Below are 12,039 nucleotides of genomic sequence, written 5' to 3' on the forward strand. Positions count from 1 at the left end.
AAACAATATTATGACAAAGGAACAAATAGGTTACCAGAATTAAAATCAGGACAACAAATTTTACTTCAAGAAAATAAAAGGAAATGGAACCCTGGAGTGGTTGTGGCAAAGAAAGGATCAAGGGATTACATGGTTAAAGTAAATGATACTGATTATAGACGTAATAGACACTATCTTAGACCTGTACGGTCAGAAGCACAGCAACATGCAAATACAAATTGTGAGCAAGCATATGTGAAAACTAGTCATGAAAATGATATTGTGATTACTGGAAGGACAAGTATGGGAAATATGAGAACAGTTCTTTGTCCAGATGTACCTGATGATACAAGAGACTGTAAAACAAATAAGACTATCAAAGATATTGATGTACCTTCAACATCTAATATAACATCACCCATCAATGACATTAATGTACCTTCTACATCATACAGTACTTCACCTGGTTTGAAAACCTCCAGAAGTGGTAGAGTCATTCGCCCTCCTGATAGATTTACCTATTGATATATTTGTGAATTATTGTTATTTATGTACTTATGATATATTATGTGAATTAATTTTTGTTTATTTTGTTTTTATTAAAGGGGACGTGTTATGTATGGTTTTCATGTACGGATATACTTGGCAACGTTGCACTTGGCAAACGGAACCTCAAGTGACAGCGGTGACATGACAACCATACATGACAATAGACTTAGGTCATGGACTACATGTGAACTGAAATAATGTTAATTTATACAATACTTATAAAGCTTAATAAATTAATAAAACCTATCGTAAGTAGCTTTATGTTATGTCCAACAGTCCTAAAGAGGTAAACATTACATGCTTCTTCTTAAAATTTTGTAACATCTTGTACATTTTATTCTCTTTGTATTATCTACATCGCTTTGCCTGAGATGGTATTTTTGGGTGTAACTTGTCGTGAGGGTTGCAACAATTCTTTATTTGCAAATTCCTTCGCGAACTCCAGTCTGAACTCAAGGATAGGTTGTCACTTTTTTTACGTTTTCTATTATTTAGCAATCAAGCATTGACTACTGCGGTATTAAATGAGGTATTAAATATTAATTCCACTGCTACTTTCCGGTACCATTTCAGAATTTTGCGTATTGGGCTTTGGTAAGAAGCCACTTGATCACTAAAATCAACACTCTTTTTCACCAAGTTATAATCGAGAATAGTTTGTGGTTTTAGTACTTCTGTATAATTTTTCTTTTCATTTGATTAAACCAAGATACAACTATTATGTTTAAATGTTGTAAGGATTAAAACTGGTCTTTTGTCGACCCATTTTATCACTTGTAAAATCAATACCTAATGGGGTTAAGTTTCATCGCGAGTAAGTGGTTGCAAATTTTTTAATCGAGATTTTGGTTTTATATAAACTGGTTCTCTTTCACGAAGCATTGGAAATATGGTTTACATTCTATATTTAGAAAAATCTTTTACTGCAAGTCTTGTTCAAACTAAACTAAATTAATACACAAAACAAATTAATCTACATATTTTTTTTTATAGAAATACACATTCCTGTCGGATTTTTATTAGTGCGGCATGAGTCACTGGTGTCTCGTATATCCGGACTCTTATCGCATTACAAACATAATTCTCAATTAGCAGTGCGGTACAAGATAAATTTAGGTCGTATAATCTTAAAGCCGTAATAAGACCATAAGACCGTATGTTATAAATAAATATATCCCTATAAGAATTATCTTGAAAGATGAAAAATATACAATAAAAATGTGCAATATTAAGTGTTATTTAAAAAATGGTAAGTTATTCACGGGCGTACAGTTAAAAACAAAAGTTTTCAGTGTTCTATTTCTTGAATATTATTATCTGGTATTCTGAAAATGTTGACATTTTTTCCTGGTCTTATCTTCCTCAACTAACGTCATCTTTCTTAATTGGTGGGTTGTGTTGTTCAGGTCTCTTTAAGTGTTTTTGTTGCTATCCATACTGAATGATCTTCTTTAGACAATGTACTAATGTAGTGTTCAAATGTGGCATTGCGTGCATCATGTAGCGCTGATCTTAATTGTCTGATTAGTCGATTATATTTCTGTTCGTCATTAAGATTTCGGCTTTTTGGTCATCTACCTCTTGCTCTTCATTTTTCGACTATTAGTTTTCGACTAGTAAGCCTGAATGATATTATGTACACAGGGCCGAAATTACAACAAGATTTGACAAATATACTATTACGATGGAGATCCAATAAGGTAGCATACTCAGCGGATCTGGAAAAAATGTTTAGACAAATCAGAATGGCAGAAGAAGACCAAAAATATCAAAAAATTTTGTGGAGAAAGGACACAAAGGACCACATACAAGAGTATAACTTAACGACGGTGCCATACGGCACGGCCGCAGCACCCTTTTTAGCGTTAAGAACAATACAACAATTACAAGAAGACGAAGGAGCGAGGTTCCCGTTGGCATCGAAAATTGTAAAAGAAAACATGTATGTAGACGATATACTAGGAGGAGCTGAGACAGTGCAGGAAGCAGAAACAGCCCAAAAGGAATTAATACAACTGTTCAGAAAAGGAGGTTTCATTCTTAGAAAATGGTTGAGCAACGAAGAAAAAATAATGGAGAACGTACCGGAGGATATGAGGAACGTAGACTCCAAGGCATTCAAACAAGAAGAAGTACGGAAAACGTTAGGGATACACTGGTCACCTAAAGAGGATATAATCACATTCAAAATAGGGATAACGACGGCAAAGAAAATAACGAAAAGACACGTACTGTCAGAAGTAGCAAAATTATACGACCCACTGGGATGGATAGCACCTGTAGTAATTCAGGCGAAAATGTTCATACAGGAATTATGGGAGCAAAAGACCAGTTGGGATAAAGATTTAACTAGCAACCAACAAAGCAGGTGGAATACATACCAGGCGCAATTAGTAAATCTGGAGAAAATAACATTGCCCAGGTGGAACAACTTAAGCAAGATAAACAGAGTAGAACTACATGGATTTGCAGATGCGTCTATGAAAGGATATGGAGCGGTAATCTACTCAAGGGTATTAGGCCCAGAAATTAAAACGAATCTAATGATAGCAAAATCGAAAGTCGCACCATTGAAAGGGAAAACGACTTTACCGAGGCTCGAGCTGTGTGCCGCGGTACTACTAGCAAATTTAATGAAGAAAACCCTACAAGCATTGAACAGGGAAAACATTGAGGTATATGCATGGTCGGACTCAACGATAACCCTGGCTTGGATAAGGGGATCATCAAAAAGGTGGAAAATGTTCGTCGCCAACAGAGTAGAGGAAATAAGACGCGTTATAGGACCGAAAAATTGGCATAAGGTAGATACAAAGGAAAATCCAGCGGACATCCTCTCACGTGGAAGTACCGCATCAGAATTATTAGAAGCAGAGCTATGGTGAAAGGGACCAACTTGGCTGACTAGTAACAAAACTTTAACGCAGGAATCAGAAGAAATACCAGAGTGTAGCAGTCACAACTGCTAACATATAATTAATTAATATAATTTATTATTAAAATCCTAAAACCCCTCAGAATCCCGTTTATGAAACGTTTATGGGCAATAGACGAAAACGATGCGCAAGTGTAACAACTACAGGTCAAGAGGCGCTCAGCTAAGGTCAGTTTTGGTCAACAACTCACACTGAGAGGTTTATTTCTCCAAGCCTTTACCGGCACTTTTCGTCTTAAAATCGGGTAGAAAATCTGGGATTGGATTTAAGATTTTCCCCGAACATCAAGGGAGAAATTGGAACAAGTGATAAAAATCTTGATTGAAAAAAACCGGCTTCCAAATTTTCAGAAATGAGTATTTAAAACCCGGTTTCCAAATCTACCGAAATAATTATTTAAAACCCAGATTTCACCCGATTAGGATAACGTTTAATATTAGAATTAGTTTAACCAAACACCTAATTCAACCCATTGGTAACCAGGAACCGATTGTCTCCAGAACCACAGCGTTTATCTTCATTCGTTTTTTTCGGAGCCTCAAGGATCGTCAGGAGTCTTAAGGGGACTTATCCAGGACAGCTGTAGTGTTGTGACAGACATTAACAACTAGTTTCTCAGGGTTAAGATTTTTCTTGTAATTTACAACTTTGTATATGCATATACCAAGGTTAGTACTTATTACAGTTTTTGTAACATCTATAAAAAGTTAGGTAAATAGTTATTAATTAATAAAATTAGATTCGTTGTTAGGGAAGGGGTTCATGATTTTTGTATAGCGGTTTTTAAAAGGGAAGGGAAGAAATTTATGTATCAGGGTTTTTAAAAATTATATATATATATATATATATATATATATATATATATATATATATGTGTATATATATGTGTATATATATGTGTATATATATGTGTATATATATATATATATAAGTGTAATATCATACCCTTATTCATGTGAAGAGATAGCAGTTTGAATTCGTCTAAAAAGAGTTTATTATCGTTAAAATTCTACAATATAAATTATTAACAATAATAACATAACTAAAATAACTTATCAAATATACAAACCTAAAAAGAGAATCAAGAACAATGCTATTTCTTACGCCATTAAGTAATTTGACAATTATTGTACCATACAATTTACAATATGTCAATGTCAATAAAACTTAAACAGTCATACAACCTAAAACTTTAAATAACTAAAAATAACTAAGCCCTGCTGTTTCACTTAAAATAAACATAGGTTTACTTTTACATCCCCCTACCAAAAAGGTATGATAAACCATCTAAGTATATGGTTTATCACAAGGCATCAATTTTGAAATATGGAAATAATTCATATCATTCTTTTTGTATCCAATATCTACTTCATATAATGTATTTGAAATTTGTTTTTTTATTTGAAATGGACCTACTCTTACTTCGTCAAGTTTTTTTCTATTTAGTTTTGATTTATTTTCTACATATGCCCAATCTCCCTCTTTGAATTCATAGGATTTTCTATTTTTGTCATACAGTTTTTTATTATATTCATGATGTCGTACCGAATTTTTATAGGCTATTTCTTTATCTTTTGATACATTTGTTGTCTAACACAGTTCCTCGGGAACAATCGGATCTGCTTTTCCAAAAAGCAAATATTCTGGGCTATATCCGGTTACAGAATGATCTGTTTTATTGTATTCCTCTATACATTCTTCAGCTATTTTTGTCCATGCTCGAATTATAGTTTCATTTTGTTTGCATCTTATTCTGTTAACTAATGTCTGATTAAGTCTTTCATTTAATCCATTCGAGAATGGACAGTCTACTGCTGTAAAAATTAATTGAATATTTAAATGTTTCATATGATTTCTAAATATTTTGGAATTAATTCCTGGATACTGATCTGTTAATAATGTTTTTATGGGGTGTTTATCTTGAATTTTGGCGATTAATTTTATGAAATCATCTGTGGTCTGATTTTTAGAAGTAACTGCAAACGCATATCTGGTGAAGTGATCTACAAGTAAGTGGAGGTATTTTTTTGTCGAACGATTGCCACCAAATCCTCCTATTGTATCTAAGGACATTATCTGAAAAGGTTCTTTTGCTGGACCCAATTGTAACAGAAGACCATATTTTGGACCGATTCTTGTTTTATTTTTACAGCAGATCTCGCATTTTTGACAGATATCCTTTGCTAGTGAATCTATATTCTTAATGTAGTAAAAATTTCTAATTTTGTTTGTTACTTTACCAGCACAAATATGACCATAAAATTTGTGAACTTTTGTTATTAACTCTTTTCCAAAATCTTTGGATAAAATTATTCTTTTTTCATTCTTCCTTAATTTATAAAATATATCTTGGTTCAAAATTGTTCCTCTCATTGTATCTATAACTTGTCGATTATTATTTTGGTCTTGTTTTATCTCAGTTAATGTGACTAGGTTTACTGTTCTTATGAATGTTTCTGCATTTTTCATATTTTCCAACACTGGGTTTCTAGAAAGGCAGTCTGCTTCTACATTTTCTTTTCCAGGTTCATATTTAATGTCGAAGTCAAATTGTGAAAGAAAATGTGTCATATCTCCTAATTCTTCATCTGGTCTTGTACGAAGTTCTCTTCCCTCAAGGGGTTTATGATCAGTAATAACGAGAAATTTTCTTCCCATTAGCCAGTATTGCCAAAATTTTATTGCTTCTTTAATTGCCAGGCATTCTAAAAAAATAGCCTTTTTATTTTTTTGATATTTGTTCAATTTTTTTGAAAAGTATGCTACGGGTTTCATTTCTCCATCTCTTTGTTTTTGTTTCAGAACCGCACCAATTCCTAGAACACTAGCATCTGTATATATAGTTGTAGGAGCATTTGGGTTAAAAATGGCTAGTATAGGTTCAGAACAGAGGATATTCTTTGCCCTATCAAAAGCTGTTTGGCAGCTTAAAGACCAGTGGAATTTGATATCTTTTCTAAGTAAATTATGTAGTGGCTCTAATAACCTAGCTGAATCTTTTATATATTTGTGGTAAAAATTTACTTTTCCCAAAAACTGTCGTACTTTTTTTCTCGTGTCTGGTGCTGGAAAATCTCTGATCGATATTAAATTATCATGTAACGGACGAACTGAATTGTGTCCCACAATGTGTCCCAAATATTTAACCTCTTCTCTTGCAAAATTACATTTTAGAAGTTTGAGCCTAAATCCCTCTTCAATAATTGCTTTCATAAGTCTTTCTATATGGTCTAAGTGTTCTTCAAATGATAATGAGAATATTAAAATGTCATCTATGTAGTTTATACAAAATGAATTTAAATTATGCTTTCTGATAATATTACTTAAAATTCTTTGAAATATTGCGGGAGATGTTTTAAGCCCAAAAGGTAAGCATTTCCATTGCCAATGACCACTTTGGGTAACGAAGGCTGTCTTGTATTTATCTTTTATCCGAACTGGAATACACCAAAAAGCAGAATTTATATCTAAAGTAGTAAAGAACCTAGCATTCCTTGTTTTGGTCAAAATCTCGTCAATTAAAGGAAAATGTTGGGGTTCAGGAATAATTAATTTGTTTAACTCACGAAAGTCAATGCACAATCTTGTTTTAGATCCTTCATCTTTTTTAAAAGCCAATGTAACAGGTGCTGCAAAAGGTGAAGATGATTCTTCTATTAAATTTGCTTTTAATAATTGTCCTATTTGAAATTCTATCTCTTTTTGGTCTTCTATCGAGCATCTATAGGGTCTTTTTGCAACAAATTTATGTTCTAAAAGTTTAATTTGAGCTTCATTATTTTGAACCTGCCCAATGTCAAATTTATGTTTTGCAAAAATATTGTCATATTTATTTAGTAATATTTCTATTTTATTTTTCTGATATGGCAATAAATGTTGTAATTTTGCTTCAAAAAGTTCTGTGGGAATTCCCTCATTAAAGTTTATGGAGTATTCTGTAATATTAATATTATAATTAAATTTTTCGATTTTTTCTTCAATTTTTCCGTATAATCTTTGATAAATCTCTAAATCAAAATCTTGTTTCATTTGAAAATTTAAAATAGAATCTAATCCGAGTAGAATATCGTACTCAAAATATTCATCATTAATTACAAAAAGATTAATATTTTTCTCAATTTTATTAATTTTCAGTTTTGCAATTAGTTTTCCTGTAAAATTTGTTCTGCCATTTATAGTTTTAAACATATTCCTATTTTCTTGAATATCTAATCCTAACTTTCTTGCCACCTTCGAATTCAGAAGAGTAACATTTGAGCCTGGGTCATAAACTCCACATAATTCTTTATTATTTAGGAATACTTTTAATTTGATCAATGGCAGCAAATCTAGTTTTTTTGTTCAGTTACTGTTTCATTTAATGTCTCCTGTATAGAAATATTATTAATATATTTAATATCATTTGATTTGTTTTCTTTTGTTACCTTTTTATCTTTTTGCTTTAAACGGCATATTGCCTCTGGATGAAACCTCCCAGGGAATCCTTTTCTATCACAATATTGACAAGTAGTTTTCTGTTCTTCTGGTATTATAGTAGATTTTTGATAAAAATTTGGTTTTGTCTCCAATTTATTCTTCTTTTTTATAACTAAACTTTCCAATTTTCGTAATTCACCTACCAATTTTTCCATTGTTGTAACGTCAGCTCTATTAATATTATCTTGTATATAAATTGGCAAATTTGTTACAATTAAATCAATTAGTATATCAATGGGAAAATCATTCTTTATATTTAGCAATAAATTTTCTTTACGAAACGCATAATCAACAATACTACCACCTATATACCTAAAAGAATAAGCTTGCCTATGATTATGCCAACCTGTTTCACAAAAACTATCTAAAAAATTAATTTTCCATACCTCAAAACTGTTATCTAAGCCTAATGTTATTATTTTTGATTCAAACCATTCTTTTGCTATTCCATCAAGAAACAAACGTAGAATCAAAATCTTGTCTTCATCAGCAACCACCTCACATCGCAAACATTCTGATTCGAAGGTCTTGAGCCATGAATTCATTGGAACATTATTTCCATCAAAATTTCGAAGTACAAAATCATCTTTTATTTTTTTTAAATTTTTCTTTTCAACTTTAGGTAAATTTGTGTCATTAAATTTCTGGAGAAACTCAGCAAATGATGGAAATTGTTCAGCTGTTTCTATCTTCTCATACACTGGTAATAAGGTCTGTTGTAAGTACTCACTTTGATAAACCACATCACCATCTGAATCAAAATAAATCTCCTTCAAATTGTCTTCTAATGCTATAGTACATGTTCTAAAGGATCCTCTTGTTTTCATAGATGCTAATATATTCTTCACTTTTTTCAGATGAAATAGTTCAGAATGATCAATTTGAAGTTGTTTTTCAAAGGGGATTTCATAATAAAAACGGGACCCTGTTGGCTGCAGCCACTTAAATTTATATACATTTTTCTTACTATCACTACTGTTTGCTTCTATAGCCATGCAAATTCTCATTGATGTAAAATTCATTCTTAAATATCGTTTTATCCAAATAACGGCTTGGAAATTTATAGTTATCACTATATTTTTTTTTTATCAGCTTAAGTTCTTGATTTATAAGTGTAATATCATACCCTTATTCATGTGAAGAGATAGCAGTTTGAATTCGTCTAAAAAGAGTTTATTATCGTTAAAATTCTACAATATAAATTATTAACAATAATAACATAACTAAAATAACTTATCAAATATACAAACCTAAAAAGAGAATCAAGAACAATGCTATTTCTTACGCCATTAAGTAATTTGACAATTGTACCATACAATTTACAATATGTCAATGTCAATAAAACTTAAACAGTCATACAACCTAAAACTTTAAATAACTAAAAATAACTAAGCCCTGCTGTTTCACTTAAAATAAACATAGGTTTACTTTTACATATATATATATATATATATATATATATATATATATATATATATATATATATGTATATATATATATATATATATATATATATATATATATATATATATATATATCTTTCCGAGTCTGTTGACCATAATTTTGTTCCACCATCAGTTTTGTTAGTTGTTAATATTATAAATATATTTGTTACAAGTAGTTTTGCTTTTATTTCAGTTCCTGCTTACAGTTATAATATAGCAGAACAAGGTCAATAGTGTCTTTTCGGTTTTTAAACATTATTACAGGGTATTAAATCAATAGTACTTTATTCCTTGTTGTTCATAACTTCATTTATTTTTTTGTTAATTTCCTTCAGAAATTAGCTGGCGCCCATTTTAGTATTTTCCTAGGCATCTCCGTATATTCTCTTATCTTACCCCTTTTATAGTTCCAGATTTTCCGGTGCATTATTATATTGTATTCTTTTGGTTAAAAGATCTCTTTTCCCCTTATCTCAAAGCCAAATTCTAGTGTAGTGAGGCTAGCCCGAATTCGTGCTTGAGGTTTTGTGTCTCTGTGTTCTTTTGAGCTAAGCCATTCTTTTTATTATAACTTCTTTGCTAGTTCTTCTCTAATTGATCATCTCCTTCTCCATATACCACCCCTAAATTTTATTTAGGTTTCAATTGGCGCTTTTGCGTTTGCAATTTGGTTAGGTTTCAATTGGCGCTTTTGGCGCAAACGTGGGGCCTCTTTTTTTTTGCACGTACTTTTGGCTTTATATCTATGGGTTTTTTTTTCTCCCACTTTAATTTCTGGTTGTGTACCTTTGGTGTTATATTTTAATTTTCAGCTGTTTTCTTTAACTCTTGGTTTCTTAACTGCAACATTGGTTTTTGTATTTCAGTATTTAGTTTATCTACATTATCTATTAAATATACCCGTAGTACCCTTGTTTTTGCTATAGTGTGGGTAGACTGAATAAATTGCTTTTTTTTGATTAACTAAATATCCATATTGGATTAATAATAAATAACATAAGTATATATTAAAAAGGAAAATTATTTAAATATTTTAAATTTAACTATCTTAACACTATAAAAGTCCGGAGTAGCACCAAAGTAATTCACCACTGTCTGGAAGTACCATTTTTTGAAATTCCTAGGTTTCTCAGGGATTGTAGCCGTACCTTGCATCTGAGTTCACGACTGGATAAACAAGCAAACATTACTGGTAAAATAATTCAATTATAATAATAACCTGGAAACATAGAGTAAGTTAGACTTTACCTATTTTATCATAGTTTCCCTCATATATTTTCTGGTATATTTCCAAGTTGTATAAACTGTCTGCTTTCAAGGTAGAGCATCTGTTAGGTCCAGAATTAGAGTACGAGTTGAGAGTCCGGCACTTAAACGATCCATCTTTGACAACAGTGGAAAGGAAAAGGGTAGTGTTGCGTGGTGCATTAAAGCAAGCTGCAGCAAATCGGAGTTATGCTGTTCTGTCTGCTTCCCATCTTAATTTTAAGGACGAGATTGCGGAACTAGAGGCTACTCTTGCAGATCTGGTGGTCAAAATTGGTTCTTTTGTTGGTTCTCCTAGTGATACTGCCTATGCTCGCTATACTTCTCGCTTAGGTCATGTTGCAGCTAGAGTCCATCTGTTAGAAGCTACAACAGAGGAAGAGGAGGAAGTGAAGAGGTCTCTTAATTTCAGGGTTCTGATTCTGGAAGGTAAACTTGATTGTAAAGTGATTCCACAGGCACAGTCAACTCCTCATAATGCTAGTGTTTCAGTAAATTCATTTCCCTTTGTTAAGTCTGCTCCTATTCATAAATGGAGTGTCCATTTTTCAGGTCAAGATACTGAAAATGTTGTTAGTTTCTTAGAGAAGGTAGAATGTCTGCGTATAGCGCGTGGTAACAGCGAGGAAGAGTGTTACTCTTCTGCTGCCGATTTATTTAAGGATTCAGCCTTCACTTGGTATCTCAATAACCGAGGTAGTTTTGCTTCATGGCAAGAGTTAGTTGCCAAACTTAGGTCAGATTTTCTTCCATATAACTATGAGGACAACCTTCTTGATGAAATTAAGTCTCGAAAACAAGCTCCGCAGGAGAAGGTAACTATATTTGTAAATGAGATTGTTAGTTTGTGTAAACGGTTGGAGACTCCTTTGTCTGAGTCACATATCATAAGGATCATTAGAAAAAATTTGTTGCCATCGTATCATTCTAGTCTGGTACTAATAGATATTTCTTCAATTGCTGACTTAACGGAAAAGTGTAAGAAGTTAGAGGAAGTTTTGTCATGGTCTTCTGACAACGTGTCCAGAGTCCCTATTCATCAGAATTTCAGAAATAATGACTCATCCTATTCTGGTAGGCCTAACTATTCTCGGTCTGGTAATGTCTCTTCTTTTAATTCGAAGCTTACCTGTTGGAATTGTTGTCAGTCAGGACATGGGTATTACGAATGTCCTGAGCCTAGAATTCGGTTCTGTTATGGTTGTGGACGTCAAGGTGTCCGTAAATTTGAGTGTGAATCCTGTTCGGGAAACGACAGAAGGGGTGGGTTGGCCCTGGCTCCTACTCCTCGTCAAAATACAGGGAATACAAACACTGTCCAAACTCCTTAAAAACCAAGGAACCGGTTTCTCGAGTCTGGATGCCCAAGCTTCCACAAGCCAAACATC

This window comes from Diabrotica undecimpunctata, chromosome 11 (assembly GCF_040954645.1).
Source record: "Diabrotica undecimpunctata isolate CICGRU chromosome 11, icDiaUnde3, whole genome shotgun sequence".
In the NCBI taxonomy this organism is placed as follows: Eukaryota; Metazoa; Arthropoda; class Insecta; order Coleoptera; family Chrysomelidae; genus Diabrotica; species Diabrotica undecimpunctata.